Raw genomic sequence first — 16,868 nt, 5'->3', positions numbered from 1 at the left:
GTGGTCGCGGGAGCGGGGCGGAGAAAAAAGAGGGGGGGGGGGGGGGGGGGGGGGGGGCAGAAGCAGCATAGGGGAAGACAGTGGGCAGTGCCACCACCCCTCACCCCCCTAAGGAGGAGCAACAAGGGGCAGGCAACAGCTGTGGCTCTGGCCCTGGTCCAGAGCCAGAGCCATAGAAGCTGCCTATCTCATGCTGCCTCGCACTTGATTCCAAGATGAGGGGCCTCACCCTACCATGTTAAATGGGGGGCAAAAAACCTTGTCTTGGAATTGAGTAAATACAACAAAAATTCTGGACTGAGGTTTCTGCAATTGACAGCTTTATTATAACTTAAAAAGCAACTGGAATCTCTGGACAAATAATGTGCCCAGGCCATCTGTCTTTGGAGCAAAAGGCAGAAATGAAATTAAGATATAAACATACAAAGGTCACAAGCTAACAGATGCTAGTTACATGGACATACCTGAATGATAGCCAAATACCAGACAACTGGATTTTTCTGAAATACACCGACATCAGTTTGTTGCAAGTACTATTGGCAAGTCTGCCAATGAAAAAAGTTGATTTAAAAGTTCATTATGGAAAGCTCTGAATAATAACTAAAGAGCTATGACTAAAAGAAAAAAAAATTACCAGTCACTGAGATGAAAGGTCGCAAAGGACATTTTTTGTAAGAAAGTCTTTTAAAACAGCTTTAAAATGGTCAAAGTATTTGATTTGTAGAACTTGAACATATTCAAGGCAAGGATAAAACACCCTTCTGAAAGGCCAGGGGGGAAAAAAAATAAAAATAAAAATCTACATTTAGAGTCTGGACTGGCTGTGCAAACAAATGTACTTCATAGACATTCGGGCTGAAAGGGACCCTGGAGGATTGAGTCCAGCCCCTAGTACTTAGTCAGCACTAGTACTCTACTCACAAAGCAAGTAATTGTTTCCTCTGAGTAACCATCATCTCTCACTTTTCATAACATAGTAGGGCTCACAGAAACCTGGTGGGATTCATCTCACGACTGGGCAGTTAACATTAGGGGCTATAGACTATACAGGCAGGATAGAACAGGGAGGAAAGGCGGGGGTGTGGTGCTCTACGTGAAAGAGCAATACATATCCTCAACTAGCAGGATAGGGTCTGAGGAGGGGCAGGCTGAAGTGCTCTGGGTCAGGATACAGGGGGGTCTACTACAGACCTCCCAACCAAGGGGAAGAGGCTCACCAAGGGCATTTGGGAATGCCCGATTGCCAAAAAGAAGGCGTACACACAGTGGAAGGAAGGGGCTATCACCAAAGAGGAGTATACCTCCACCGCTCGGGTCTGTAGGGGGGCTGTTAGGAAAGCTAAGGCAGATACAGAACTAGGGCTAGCATCAAGGATAACAAAAAGTCCTTTTTTAAATACATAGGGAGTATGAAGAAGGCATGGGGTAATGTGGGGCCCCTGCAGGATATGCTTGGCAATCTGGTGGTTGCACCAGAGGAGAAAGCAGACCTCTTTAACCATTTCTTTGCCTACATTTTCTTGTACAGGGACCAGGACTCCCCCACCGAGATCCAGGACGGACTCAGGAGAGACTCTGCCAGGCCTAGGGTCAAGGAGGACCGAGTTACGGAACTTCTGGAGGGGCTGGACGTGTTCAGATCAGCAGGTCCAGATGCTCTCCACCCCAAGGTCTTGAAGAAATTGGCAGGGGTTATCACAGGACCCCCGGCACGGCTTTACAAGCATTCATGGTACTCTGGCCAGGTGCCGGACGACTGGAAGAAGGCCAATGCGGTCCCCATCTTTAAAAAAGGGAAGAGGGAGGACCCGGGCAACTATAGGCCCATTAGTCTTACTTCAATCCTGGGGAAGCTCTTTAAGAAGATTATCAAGGAGCACATCTGTGATGGGCCAGCAGCAGGGATGATGCTCAAGGGCAACCAGCATGGTTTCCATTAGGGGCAGGTCCTGTCAGACCAACCTGATTGCCTTCTATGATCAGGTCACAAAATCATTGGACACAGGTACCGCAGTGGATGTAGTCTTTCTGGACTTCAGGAAGGCCTTTGACACCATCTCCCAACCCATTCTCATTAAAAAGCTAGGCGACTGTGGCACTGATGCCTACACAGTCAGATGGATTAAAAATTGGCTGAGGGGTCATACTCAGAGAGTGGTGGTGGACAGGTCATATTCAACCTGGAGGGAAGCGGACAGTGGAGTCCCCCAGGGCTTGGTCCTTGGGCCCGCACTGTTCAATTTCTTTATTAGCGACTTGGATGACGGGGTGAAAAGCACCCTGTTTAAATTTGCAGATGACACCAGGATTTGGGGTGAGGTGGGCATGCTAGAAGGGAAGGACAGATTACAGTGGGACCTGGACGAGTTACAGAGGTGGACAAATGAAAATAGGATGGGATTTAATACTGACAAGTGCAGGGTGCTGCACTTAGGCAGTAGGAACCAGCAGCATACATATAGGCTGGGGAACTCCTTTCTCAAAAGCACAGTGGCAGAAAGGGATCTTGTAGTCATTAGTGACTCCAACAATACAAGACGCCAACAATGCGAGAACACGGTCAGTAGGGCTAACTGCACCTTGTCATGCATCCACAGATGCACCACAAGCAGGGCCAAGGAGGTGATCCCTCCCCCTCTACGTGACACTGGTCAGGCAGCAGCTGGAGTACTGAATCCAGTTCTGGGCGCCGCACTTCAGGAGGGTTGTGGACAGCATCAAGAGGGTCCAAAGGAGGGCCGCTCACATGATCCAGGGACAGCAGGGCAGACCCTACGAGGAGAGGCTATAGGACCTTAACCTGTTCAGCCTTTGCAAGAGAAGGCCGAGGGGGGACCTGGTGGCCGTCTATAAACTTACTAGGGGGACCAGCGGGGATTGGGAGAGACCTTGTTCCCCTGAGCACCTCCCGGAGCAACAAGGAATAACGGCCGTAAATTGTTAGAGAGTAAGTTTAGACTAGACATTAGAAGGCACTATTTCACAGTTAGGCCGGCTAGGATCTAGAACCAACTTCCAAGGGAAGTGGTGCTGGCTCCTAGCTTGGGGGTCTTTAAGAGGAGGCTTGAAAATTACCTAGCTGGGGTCATTTGAGCCCAGTTTTCTCTCCTGCCCAGGGCAAGGGGTGGGACTAGAAGATCTACAAGGTCCCTTCTGACCCTACATCTATGAACAACAAACAAGTTACCAAAGCACTGAATTCAATACTCTAGGTTTAAAGTCCATACTTAATAATAGATTTTTGCACTTAATGTATGTTAACGAAACAGTTAAGGGTTTACATCAGAAAATGCCAAGCTAGTCAAATACTCAATCTGAAGATCAACTTGTGCGTATGCCTAGTTACATGACCAAATACTATTTTTGAAGCAGTGTTAGAGTGATGCTGTAGCTGTGATGGTCCAGGAATTAGGCAGGAGGCAAGGATTTCTTAGGGTGATACCTTTTATTGAACAAACTGCATAGGAACCTTCTATATGCTCCCAAAGATCCACAAACAAGGTAAGTGTGGCAGACCCATCAGCTGCAACTATGGTGCCCTTGTTAAAGATCTATCAGGATTCACAGACAGTATCCTGAAACCACTTGTCATTCAAAGAGCAAGTTTTCTACAGGACACCACAGAGTTCCTCAGAGTCCAGCACATCAACCACCTCCCTGAGAAGGCCATACTTGCAAACATGAATGTCACCAGCAACCTGTACACAACCATTCCCCACCATGAAGGCACAGCTGCCTGCCTGAAGTACCTACAAGAACATGGCATACACTCAGATTAACAACAGTCCATTGCACAAATCATCCACTTCATCCCATGACTTTACTTTCAATAATCATCGCTTTCTCCAAAGCATAAGCACAACTGTGGGCACCAAAATGGCCTCTTAATATGCCAACTTCTTCATCAGCCACTGAGAGGAGGAATTACTAGAAAACTGCACCATCAAACCTGCACTATACCTGTGTTACACAGATGATATTTGCTTCATCCAGACTGAACACCTGGACTCACTTATTGACTTCCACTGCACGTTTAATAACCATCACCCCTCAATCAAATTTTCTCTGGAATACTCTGACACTACCATCATGCTCAAGGGAAATCTGCCCAATACTTTCAAAATATCAACTTAGGAACAAAGATTCATAAACTGGCTGGACACTAAGAGCCAAAGATGGAACACCAATATTGGTTTTAGGTACATAATCTACCCGATTCCTAAATTCTGTCCACACATGAGAAGTGAGAATAACCCTCTTCCCTTCTCATAGGCCTTGATATCCCAGTAATCAGATTCTTTTCTTCTGCTCAACTATGCAGTTGGTCCAATAAAAGATATTACCCTGGGAAACCCTTGCCCCTCACATTTCTGAAGTACAAATTTACATTGTGGCTGTGAACTCTCCATCCTTGGAGGCTCTTAAGACCTGGCCAGATAGAGCTTTGGCTGGGATGATCTAGTTGGGGATGGTCCTGTTTTGAGATGACCTCCTGAGGTCCCTTCCAACCCTAATTTTTTATGATTCTATGATTATTTTCTAAAACCCTATACAGGCAACCCCTGCTTAGTGCTCTTCATTGGCTCCTGACAAAACAAGTGTTAAGCAAAATGAGCGTTAAGTGAAACCAAAGTATGTGATGATCCAAAATGGCAACTGCGAGCATTATAACAAAACTCGCTGAGCACTAAATAAAATCAGGTATCAATTTAAAATGAGCGTTATAGCAAAATAGCGCTAAGCGAAACAGCATTAAGCGGGGGTTGCCTGTATTCAAACACTACATCTCTGAACTGTCTTTATTACATGTGTTTCAACTCTGTTGTCAGAATGGGCCGCTCAGTCTTTGTCCATATGGAGCTCCTTGGAGAATGGCCTTAGGGCAGGATCCAAGTTGACCTTGTAAGAATCTCCACTAAAGTACTAGAACACTTTAAGGCTCAGGATAGTGGGCCAAAAATGAGGGAGCTAGTGATCTAGGTTTCCTATCCACTGAGTGAGGAGATGTAGGCCCCTCCCATAGGTAAACCAAAGCACATACAGCAGGCCAACAAGAAATGCTAGACAAAGGGATCTGTCTGAACGTTCTCTCTTCCTCCAGAGGTTAGATGCTTGACTTGTAGCTGCAAAGAAGGCATCTCCTTAATTTCAGGAGCCAAACTGCTGAGATGGAAAGAGAAAGCATCCTACACTGAACCAGGATACCCAGCAACAGTACTGATTTCAGAGCAAGCAGCACAGCATCCCACATTCACTTCTTAGTCTCCTGGTTAAAGCACTTGCCCTGAAGTAGAAAGCCTGGGTTCTACAACTTCTGCAGCCTTAGGAGACCCAAACTGACACCTCCCTCCCAGGAGAATGCCCTAACCATCAAGCTATAGAACAAACTAGATAGAAACTTCCCCATCCCTATGCTGAAGCTGAGCCACTATTTAGCTAAGGATGTTAGAGTCACTGGACGAGGAGGAACGCAAACAGAAGGAAATATGGTCCTGCAAGCTCAACAAAGAGGGCACTCTCTTGAAAGAGGGAGTTGCAGGTTTTAGTTCCTGCTACCAATTCTGTTTTTGTGTTTTTTTAAACTAATGACTGTTTAATGTAAAACAGAAAGGCTGGACAAACATACATTTGTAGCTGCTTTGAAAGGGAAGGGAAAGCTGCTGCTCAGGACCATGGGCAGCTGTTACACAGCAAATTAGGGCCTTGTTCGGTTTTTCAGCATAAAATCTAACAAATGTTGATTGGCTTGGTGTTGTTCAGCTTAGCAGAGCAGACCTGGGGAAGCAGCTTCCCTGGGCCTTCCCTGAAGCTGACATAGCAATTCCGTACTGACAGCAGGGCTGTCGAGGCTTAAGCCCAACAGCCCCACTCTCAGTACTGAGCTGCTGTGTCACGAGCCACCATGTCAGCTTCAGCGAGACCAGCGAGCAGCCCTGCAGCTCGCCGACTCAGAGGGGAGGAACCCAATTCTTTTTTCTGCAGAGCTCAGGCAATGATCGCCCCCAGCAGGACCAGAGCCAGTCTGCAGAGCAGCTCAAGGCACCGCAACTGCCAGGTGCTCTGGGGCTGCAGCGTTCGCTCTGCCCAACATCCCCAGGAGAAGAGGTGCTGTGCCCAGTCCTGCTGCACCCCAGTGTCCCCGCTTGCCCTGAGTCAAGAGGGGGACACTATTCTGGGACACTGGACGGCTTCAACTTGGACAGAATAGCTGTGGGAAGTGACCACACAGTAATGGAACAGGAACAAAATTAGGCAGACTAGAGATAATTCTGCACTGGAGTGACATAACTTTAAGACACTTAGGGTGTTAACGTGCAGCCAGTCCAGTGGTTAAGAGCTCCAGAAGCCACTAAACTTACCACATAACAAGGCCCTTACATCTGCATAAGCCTGTAGCAATACAAGTGTGTGAAATCATCCTAACTTTCTCCCTGAATAAAGCAGGGTTAAAGTTGGAGTTTTGCTATACTTAAGACAACAGTGAAGGTTAGGAAGGAGTTAAGTACCTAGGCAATTAATCTGAATCACTTCCAAGCAGGCCCAGTAGCCTAAACCAAGAGATCTATCTTCAGGCCAAAACAGAGGCACCTATATAGTTTTACAGCATCTGAAGCAAGGTTATTTAGACTGTTTTTTATTACTAGGCAGAACTTAGGCACTTAAGTCTCGTTTAGGCATCTACAAGGTCATTATGGATCTAGTTCTCAGCCTTATCATACAATAAGAAAACATTTCTCTAACATATTTATGGTAGAGGAACAGGCAAGTGGATTCTGCTACATATGGTAGAAGTACCCAGAATCAAACTGTTCTGGGAAACGGCTGAAGACATGTTAAAGGAAAAAACAGGATGCCAGCTATAAGATAACCCTTCAGCATTCTTATTAAACACTCCTAAGAACTCTAACATAAAAGAGTCATAAGGAATTGATCACTCATCTTCCAGGGTCTGCAAGAATTACAACTGCAAAAACCTGGAAGAAAAGTGACACTACTGAAGCTCACTGACCAGTTTCAAAAAGTTTAGTAAGTTTTAGTAATGGAAAAACTTCCCTATCAAGTCAGTGTTCTACACAGGAAGAGGAAGAGATGCTTACTTGGAATTAGAAGTCTGGTGGAAATTGTTGGAATTTGCTGAAAAAGGATTTTCTCCTTCCAAACCAAAAAAATTAAGAACCTTTTGAATACTGAAAAGTTCAAGTTCTTTGAGCCAATAGTTAAGAATAAAGTAGGAACAAATCTGAAATCTAAAAGCAGAGATGAACAAAAGATAGTTAACGTTGTATTATTCAGAGTTCCAAATAAGAAAAAGGGGGTGAATTATTAAGCAGGTCACATACAGAAATGAAGAAAAAAAAAAAAAAAAAAGAAAAAACCCCCAAAAAACTTAAAAATCAACTGAAATGTAAAGGAACTGTCAGAGACTGAAAGGAAGACAAGAAAAGAACACAAGACTCCTCTGTGGACACCGACTTGGATTAAGGGAACACCGCTTTTGTTTCCTTTTTCATGTCCTTAGGACACGTATTTAGCAGAACTCACAGCTTTGCTGGAATCTGACAGGGCTGCATCATGAGCACTTCTACTATGGCCTAGGGCAGAGGTTCCTAAATTTTTTCTTATTGTGTACCCCCTTCCAGATTTACCAGCTGCCCATGTACCCCTACCAGCATATGTTTTATATTTTAACTCCTCAAATGCCTATTATTAAAATAATGAAAATTAAATCCACCATTTTACAATTTCTCCCACATACCTCCAGAGATGTTTTGCATACTCCCAGGGGTACATGTACCACAGTTTGGGAAACCCTGGCCTGGACAATACTGGTGAGGGAACAGGAATATCTGTTTTTATGCATATTTTAGAGGATTGGCTACATATTTAAATGTTAAACTTGTAATCTGATAAGTTGGATTTGTTAATGCAATTCATTTTCTCTCTAAAATGGGGGGGTTTTAACAATTTTATCTTAGACTTTCCTAGAAGTACATATTGAATAATGTACAGACAGGTTTCTTTGCTACAACTTGTGCAAAAGTATTACTGTGATGTATATTTAATATGACCTCATTTCAGTGGCTGTTAATAAAAATTCAATTATTGCATGTTCTTATTGCTTGCTGTATTGCCTTTGAAGTGTTGATGGGTTCTTTAATGAAACAGAACACATGTTCTAGGCTAGAATTAAATGGCAAACTCTCTTGTTGCTTTTCCACAATCGTTTTTGCATACCAGGGGCATGAAAAGTTGCTTTCATACACTAGCAATATTATCTGTAATTTTTCATGCCTAAATAGATCATAATAGTTACCCATCTTAACTGGACTACCTCACTTCTGCCAGTCTCAAACCTTTATTTAAAAAAAACCAAAACCCTTTTTAATAAACTTGAGTTAACGTTATACTGCAGGCACTTACAGCCAATTCCAGTGAAGTAGAACTGCCTGGTGGTGAAGATGCTGGCTTTGGACTTGAGAAAGCCAAATTCAATGCCATACTCCACCACAGACTGCTTACCTGAATTAGACCAAGTCCCAATCCTGCCTCTCTAAAATGAAGGGCAACACCTTCATACCTTGTATGAGGTGCTGTGAAGACAAAAATACACCCAACATTGTAAGATGTTTGGATAGACCATGGCGGGGAGACGCGTGTCACATATTTCTCCAGAACACATAAATAGCTACTTCAGAATTCTTTTCAAAGTTTGACAGAAGTTAAGTCAATCTAAAATATTTACTGCAAGTCTAGAAACATGGGGCCTTGTACATGCCACAAAACTGTCCTTTAAAGCAGTTTAAATGCCCTTTTGCACCGCTTTAATGGCATTGCTGTTTGCATGGTCAGTGTATTCTGCTTTAAATTACTTTGATAAGTAGCAAGATAAAACAACTCCGAGGTATTTTAGTTTCCTACTGTCACAAACCAAATTAAGTAGTGCCCATGTCACAAACAAGTAAAACCATTCAAAACAGTTTTAGTCTGTACTAGGTTAACTAAGAGTTAACTAACAAGAAGATAGTAACAGTTTTTTTGCTGCGCATGTCAAAAAGAAATTTATAACTGCGACACCAACATGAAATAGAACTTAGCCTTCTGTGCTGTACATAAATCATTATAATTGGTCAAAGAAAACAAGGAGTAACCCTATGATAACACCCTAGCGAAAACCACTATACAATTGGCGATTCTAATTAAATTTATGACGTGGCGAAAAAACAATTGGCTATCATACAAACAAAACCCTGCTGCGTTTCCGCCAAAGTCAAAGACAACTCTGTCCACACCTTGGAGTAAATCTGACAATTTGATCAGTTGTCAGCGTCTTCCCGCCACGACCTCCCTGGCGTACCCTTGACCCGCGTGCCCGATAAGACCGCTGGCCCGTATATATGTCTGCAGACCAACCAAACGAACTCTAAGCTGTAACTAACTAAGTATATCTGACCTCCGTCTTTCACCACCTTGACAGAGTGAGTAAATAATCTTGCTTTGCAACCGATAAGCGTCCGCCTAATTAATTCCACTCCATGCGTCACAAGTACCCGCCTGACGGACCCTTAACTGCCCAGGTGGGAGTCAGGGAGAGCTGCTGGCCGGCTGCCCTGGGTCCCGACACCTACCTAACAAAGTGCAACAGTGCATGGGGTGCCTGATTTTTTTTTTTTTCCTTCTCCCCAGGGCCTGCCTGCCTGAGCTGTGTGGGGTACCAGTGCTCCCCTCCATGGCTGTGGCACCCCCCGGGACCACCTGGGCCAGGTGCCAGTGGGTAGGTGCTACCTCAGGGTGCCCCCGTGCAGCTCAGGGACAGTTCAGCCCACTGGCAGCTCTCCCCCAAAAAAGACAGTTAAGCATCAGGCCCTCACCCTTGCGTACACATGACAGCCGTTTTCTTCAGTTTAATTCTCCTTAAGTTGAAGCAGTACTTTTAACAACCCACCGTTTCAATTTAGAGAGAACTAAACCAAATTAAATCCCCATGGCATGTACAAGCAGCCTTCTTGGCCAAGTACAGACAGTCAAAAAACCCCAGGCTGAGTCAACTCAATCTTTGTAGGTTTCTCTAAACTGCATAGATTGAACAGATAATAAACGTGAACCAACATTCACTTTGAAACCGGAAAGGCAGCCAGGCCTCTGCAGTAGCCCATACCAGCAGCTGGGGGTGCTGGAGAACACCTCCTAGCTTTCCGGCCACTGCAGAGGACACGTGAAAACAGCCGAACAGGGATCATCCTTGACTGGCTGCCAAGCACATGCCCCCACCCCCTTGCTATCCCTCCCACAGGGGAACACTCTCTCCAGCCCAGGGCTGGCCAGATCCCCCAGCCTCAGTGGGGTTTCCCTGCCCCTGGTGCAGAAGGGAGTCTGTCCCCGCCCCCCAAATATGGTCCCACCAGGCTGACAGGCACAGGCAGAGGTTAGGGAGCAGATGCTTTACTGCCTCAGCTCTGTGAAATAAGGGAGCCAAGGCCAGCCATGCGCCGTTGGAGTAGACAGCACAGCTGAGGGCAGCAAAGCATCCTGGGATGCTGGGGGACTGTTAGTCAACTTGAATCAGGAGGGTATATGGGACAGAAGTTCCATAAACTAGTTTGATATAAATCAGTTTAGTCTGATACTACATAGTTTCATAGTTTCAGGGTCGGAAGGGACCTAATAGATCTTCTAGCCCGACCCCCCGCCAGGGCGGGAGAACAACAAAAAACCCTAAAAACAAAAACGGGACTCAAATGAGTCCAGCCAGGTAAGTATCCAGCCTCTTCTTAAAGATCCCCAGGGTAGGGGCCAGCACCACCTCCCTTGGAAGTTGGTTCCAGCTCCTAGCCGCCCTAACTGTGAAGTAGTTTTTTCGGATGTCCAATCTGTACCTCCTCTCCATCAACTTGTGCCCATTACTCCTTGTTATGCCAGCGGGGGCTAGGGGAAACAGCGTCTCCCCCAAACCCTTCTGGTTCCCCCTAGTGAGTTTATAGACGGTCACCAGGTCCCCCCTCAGCCTTCTCTTGTGGAGGCTGAATAGGTTCAAGTCCCGCAGTCTCTCACTGTAGGGTCTGCCCTGTTGTCCCCGGATCATGCGGGTGGCCCTCCTCTGGACCCTCTCCATGTTGTCCACATCCCTCCTGAAATGGGGCGCACAGAACTGGACACAATACTCCAGCTGTGGCCTGACCAGCGTCGCATAGAGGGGGAGGATCACCTCCCTGGCTCTACTCGAGATGCACCTGTGGATGCACGACAAGGTCCGGTTAGCCCTGCCAACCATGACCTCGCATTGTCGGCCCATGTTCATCTTGGAGTCAATAATGACACCAAGATCCCTTTCCGCCTCCGTGCTCTCAAGTAGGGAGTTCCCCATCGTATAAGTGTGCTGCTGGTTCCTACTACCCAAGTGCAGCACCCTGCACTTGTCCGTATTGAAACGCATCCTGTTCCTGTCTGCCCACCCCTGTAACCTATCCAGATCCTTCTGCAATCTCTCTCTCCCTGCTAGCGTGCTCACCTCCCCCCAAATTTTGGTGTCATCAGCGAATTTAAACAGGTTGCTTTCCACCCCAACATCAAGATCGCTGATGAAGAAATTGAACAGCGCAGGCCCCAGGACCGAGCCCTGGGGGACTCCACTACCCACCTCCCCCCAAGTCGAGTATGATCCATCCACCACCACCCTCTGAGTGCGACCCTTCAGCCAATCTGCACTCCATCTGACTGTGTAGGCGTCTATGCCACAGTCGCCTAGTTTATTAATTAGGATGGGGTGAGAGACGGTGTCAAAGGCCTTGCTGAAGTCCAGAAAGACTACATCCACCGCGACACCTGCATCCGTGGCCTTTGTGACCTGATCATAAAAGGCAATCAGGTTGGTCTGACATGATCTCCCCCTAATAAATCCATGCTGATTGCCCCTGAGCATCATTTCTGATGCCGGCCCATCACAAATGTGCTCCTTGATGATCTTCTCAAAGAGTTTCCCCAGGATTGAGGTAAGACTGACGGGCCTATAGTTGCCTGGGTCCTCCCTTTTCCCTTTCTTGAAGATGGGGACCACATTAGCTACCTTCCAATCATCTGGCACCTGGCCCAAGCACCACGATCGCTCATAGAGCCGTGCCAGGGGCCCTGCAATAACCCCAGCCAGCTCCCTCAGCACCCTGGGGTGGAGAGCATCCGGACCCGCTGACTTGAACGCGTCCAGCCCCTCCAGAAGCTCTCTAACCCGGTCCTCCCCAACCTGAGGTCTGAAGGCGATCCCCTCGCGTCCGGCTTCTATCACAGCAGGGAAGTCCCGGTCCCTGCACAAGAAAACAGAGGTGAAGAATTGGTTAAAGTTACATCCATCCAGGTAATGGCCTATGATGCCTAAAAACATTCCATGCAATTTTGGAACAGATTGGCTGTGTTTTTCCAAAGCTGTGCTTTTTAGTTACTGTAACTCAAAACTGAAAAACCAGGTGAGAATCACATTGTGCAGTTGCACTATAACAAATCAAGGGATGTTATATGTCTCTCATGAAATCCATAAGAGGACAAACTATTAGAAGCGAGACAGCCTAGTTTAAAAAATAAACCCATGAAGAATTTTACTTACTGTTAAAGAGAGAACCTATCAATTGTTAATAAAAAATTACTTAACATCTTTAAAGTGCTATAAAGAAGTACTTAATATTTAATTCCAAAATTTGACTAGACTTCAATTTAGAACTTGCTGGTTAGGAAAAACAAACAAACTGGAAAGCTATTACAATCTATCCTTGTGCTGTAAATTAAAAACAACCTGCTTAGGTCTTAGCCAAAAGTGCTCTCACTCCCTCAGTACATCAGAAGTTAAATACCACCACCAAAGCATTATAACAATTGCTTACAGGAAGTCACACACAACTTAGTTAGAAACACCATAAGGTCACTTAACTCAAAAGTGACAATGGTTACTAAACCCAATGAATGTCACTGATGATCAGTCTGTATAGTTATAGTCATCACTTATTATTTAGCTGTTTTTATATTATTAAAACAAAAGAAGAAGAAAGTGTAGTGTACAACTCAGATACCAGCCCATACATTTGATTAACTCTACTGCAAGGTTAACAGCTTGGAGAAAGAGTAATGCCTACTATTTAAAATCTACAGTTAGCATATGAGAAACATTACTATGAAAGTTATTCAAAAGCCTCCTCATGGGAAAGGGCAACATTATGAGAACTAAGTGATTTCATATGGTATTTTACCTTTGTTCTTTTATAGCCTTCTTTTTCACCTCCCCCAAAGCAAGTCTTTCTGAAGCTAATTTGACCTCCATTTTTTCCCCTGGGGTCCTTGAGGAGCTCCTTCCTTATTTAACCCTCCTCTTTCCTGCTAGTGACCCTCCCCTCTTGTCAAAAAAATAGCTAGATGTGGCATCCTTTCCTGGTCCCAGAAGACAAACAGTCTGCCATGGCTAAGTTTGAAAAGAACAGTGAAGGGAGGGGAAAGGCAAAAAAAAAAAACCAAAACCAAAACACGAGATGGTTCAATTGCTAGCCATTTCCTTCTTCCCTGCTCCCCCAACAGCCAGCTGGTTGTTCTGTCCCAATAACAGCTTTAGTCTGTAGCCTATCATCTGGCAAACAGAAGTATTACCTTAAACTCTCGTCTATTGCAGAAAAGCAAGCAAACAAAAAACCGCCATACACTCACAACTCTAGCAAAGGTAGCAGCTATGCATACAATGAAAACCCCCACATTTAAAATGAAAGTCAAAAAACTAAGGCAGGCAAATGTTCAAATAAAACTGCAGCTCTCACAGTCCAAGTCAGAGAATTATCCAATTGGTTTATTTGTTGAAGGAAGGTGGTGGTTTGGATTATAACCATCCGTATCTAATCTCCAAACTACAGACAAGCCCAGCATCTTGTTTTCTGTGTGGAAACAATATTTTTATTCTTTCCATTTGAATGCAGAAAATCTTCATATCATCCTCCGTATATAGGCTCACTGTATTCTTCATATTTCATACTCCTATTGTGTAAAGTCCTATTTCCAGCTATTCATCCATCTGCTATTCATCTCAATCCACCACTGATCCCAGAACAATTCATTTCTCAACAGGCTATTATTATGTTACTTCTTCACTACAGAGGAGCGGAGGGAGGAGAAAGGCAACATTTTCCTTTTTAGTAAACAATTAAAAAAAAAAAAAGAATCAAATACTATGGTCATTACATAAGCATATTCCTGATGGGCAGGATATTGGCAGGGACCTACCCAAAACTGAGGTGGCAGACAGGCAATTTCGCAGGCTGACTGCGGCACAAACTGCCATTTCCCCAGGCTTATAGCACTGTCCCAAGCCACTGATTGGGCAAGAGGCCCCAGTAGCCCCAGCCCTCACCGCTGATTGGTCAATAGGCCTGCCCTTCTTGTGACCCCATCCAACACCGCTAATTGAAAGAGAGGGGTGGGACTACATGAAGAGCAATCCTCTCAGTCAGTCAGTGGCAGAGGGTGTGGCCACCCCACTTCGTGCTGGCAGCTCCCCCCCACCTGCCCCCCATGGGCTGCAAGACTGGGCCACAGCAGCCACTGGCTCCCACTAGGGAGCCAGCATTTTTTTTAGTAGCAAGTCCCCCACCCCCCCCGAGATTCCACACAATTTTGAGGAAATAGCTGTTTTTCGTGGTTTCCGTGAAAATCAAGAAATCGCAGTTTGAGCAGGTCCCTAGGTATCAGTGACTGAAATACTCAACACCACACAAAAACAAACAAAAAAAATTATTTATTCAGATTGTAAACCTGTTGGTAAAGGCTGCCTCCAACTCGGTGCATGTACAGTACCCAGCACAAGGCAGCCTTCTTGTTGGTTAGAGTCCTTAAGTACTATTCCAATACAAATAATTCAATAAAATATATAAATACCCTTAACTAGTAATTTCCCTAGATATAGATTATTAGTTATTTACCTGGACATTCCTTTGTACTGTAAATAAATACACAGCACTCTACTTATATGCATAGCAGATAAATTCATAGTTCACTTAACATCCCACAAAGCCTGTACCCATCTTGCTGCATATTGCTTACACTGTAAACATCGATTAAAGTGCACAGAATACTTAAATGCCTAGCATCTTTCTGCCTGACTGTACTTTGTAAATTTAATGTACCTGGGCTAACTGAACACAGACTGTAACTGTCTACTTTGCAACTATACTCATTTAAAAACGCCAAAAATAGTGAAGTGGAAGCAGATGTCAAAGGGCTGCTATTGGAAGTCTTGAAGCGACATGAGCTTAGACAACATTACAGCTATCGCCCCACATTTTCAAGGCTTAGTAGCAGCTTCCAGAGTGACTCTGAAACTGCAGCGTTTCAAAGCTGCACATGCCATAGCACTGCAGCTATTCTTTAAGCACACAGCACTGTCAGTATTGTGATATAAGCAGCCCTTAATCTCTCCATTTTCAAGACTTCTAATAACAGCCCCAACAGTGACTGTTAGATACTTTGAAAATGAAGATAACTTTTTATTGCCAGGGCTGCTCTTACAAACGTTGAAAACAAGGGGAGCTAAGCTAGATTTGCACCTTATATACTAACCAAAGTAGAGAGATACAAACAGCACAAGCTTTCATGGGCTGAAACTCACTTTACCAGTTTGGAGGCTGCTAAGACCATAACACCATGTACTCAAAAAGCACCAGGGCTAGGGACAGAAGTTGCACATAAACCAGATTAAATGATCAGAAACTGGTTTCAACCTGTAACAGAACAAAAGTTCAGTACACATAAGCCAGTTTCAAAGGGAATTTATACACATACCTTTTTGTCCCGTGATACACCAGAGACCTGCCACTTCGGAGCAGGCTCAATTAATCAAGTCTGCTCCGCACATGAGCCGATACAAACTGCGCCGTGCCACGTGCAGTTGTATAAGCAGCAAAATGCACGTCAGCGCACAGAAAATGGTGGCACTGAGCTTTTGAACTAAAACACCTTCCATTCTCTCAGCACTGATGCATATTTCTCCGCTTATACAATTGCAAGCAACACAGCACCTGACACTTTTCAAAGCACCCAGCGCTGTGGCACTTCCATGTGTAAAAATGCCCCAAATGGCTGAAACTGGTTTAAGATAAACCTGGCTGAATGTAGTACCAGACTTAACTGATTTGGTTAAACCGGTTTATGAAGCTTCTGTCCCAGACCCCTTCCTGGTTCAAGTTAAATCACACTCCCCCAGCATCCCAGCATGCTTTGAAGCCCTCGGCTGGGCTATGCTATGCTGTGCTGTCTGCTCCAAAGAGCCAGGTTCGCTCTGCCCCTCTGCAGCCCAGTCTGCAAGGGAGGGAATGCCCCCCCTTGGCAAACTACAGGTCGGGTCTGGGGCCAGAGAGGGGGGTTAGACACCCCTTCCCCTGCTCAAACTTACTGCTGGCAGTGACTGTGGACTACAAACTGGTATACCTCTAATGTGCACGTGACAACTGGGGCTACGGGGGTGCATTCCCCCATTGTTCTCTCTCCCATCTCCACTGCTGCCCACTTCTAGAGCAGCCCCGGCCCAGCCCTCTTGCCAGGAAGAGCCCAGTGCCACCCCTGGCCCCAGCCCGCAGCCACAGCCCACCCTCGCTCCATGCACAGACCCGGGGGGAACATGCCCCCTATGCCTGCCCTGGGGGAGCGCACAGTGGCGTGAGCTGCCCCCCCGTAGTGCACAGTAGCAGAAACTCAAACATTCAATTTATTGTATTTCTCACATACAATACGGCCTAAATAAGAGATGTACCTTGCTTTTGAAAGATAAAAGGAAAAAAAAAAACCCTCTCCTCGAAAATACCCAATTTCCAGCAGCTGATGGGGGGGGGGGGGGGGGGGAGGGGGGGAAGGGA

General features: G+C 45.5%; 1 long non-coding RNA gene across 1 annotated transcript in view; it reads right to left on the bottom strand.

Moving 5' to 3' along the window:
• Nucleotides 1-16,868, bottom strand: part of LOC112551168 — a 25,734-nt gene that overhangs the window by 5,042 nt on the left and 3,824 nt on the right. Inside the window, exon 2 of the long non-coding RNA XR_003095364.1 lies at nt 12,236-12,296. This is a non-coding gene — a long non-coding RNA (uncharacterized LOC112551168). The remainder of the gene's footprint in view (nt 1-12,235; nt 12,297-16,868) is intronic.

Source organism: Alligator sinensis, unplaced genomic scaffold, assembly GCF_000455745.1.
Source record: "Alligator sinensis unplaced genomic scaffold, ASM45574v1 scaffold266_1, whole genome shotgun sequence".
In the NCBI taxonomy this organism is placed as follows: Eukaryota; Metazoa; Chordata; order Crocodylia; family Alligatoridae; genus Alligator; species Alligator sinensis.
This window is presented reverse-complemented; position numbering and strand designations above follow the sequence as displayed.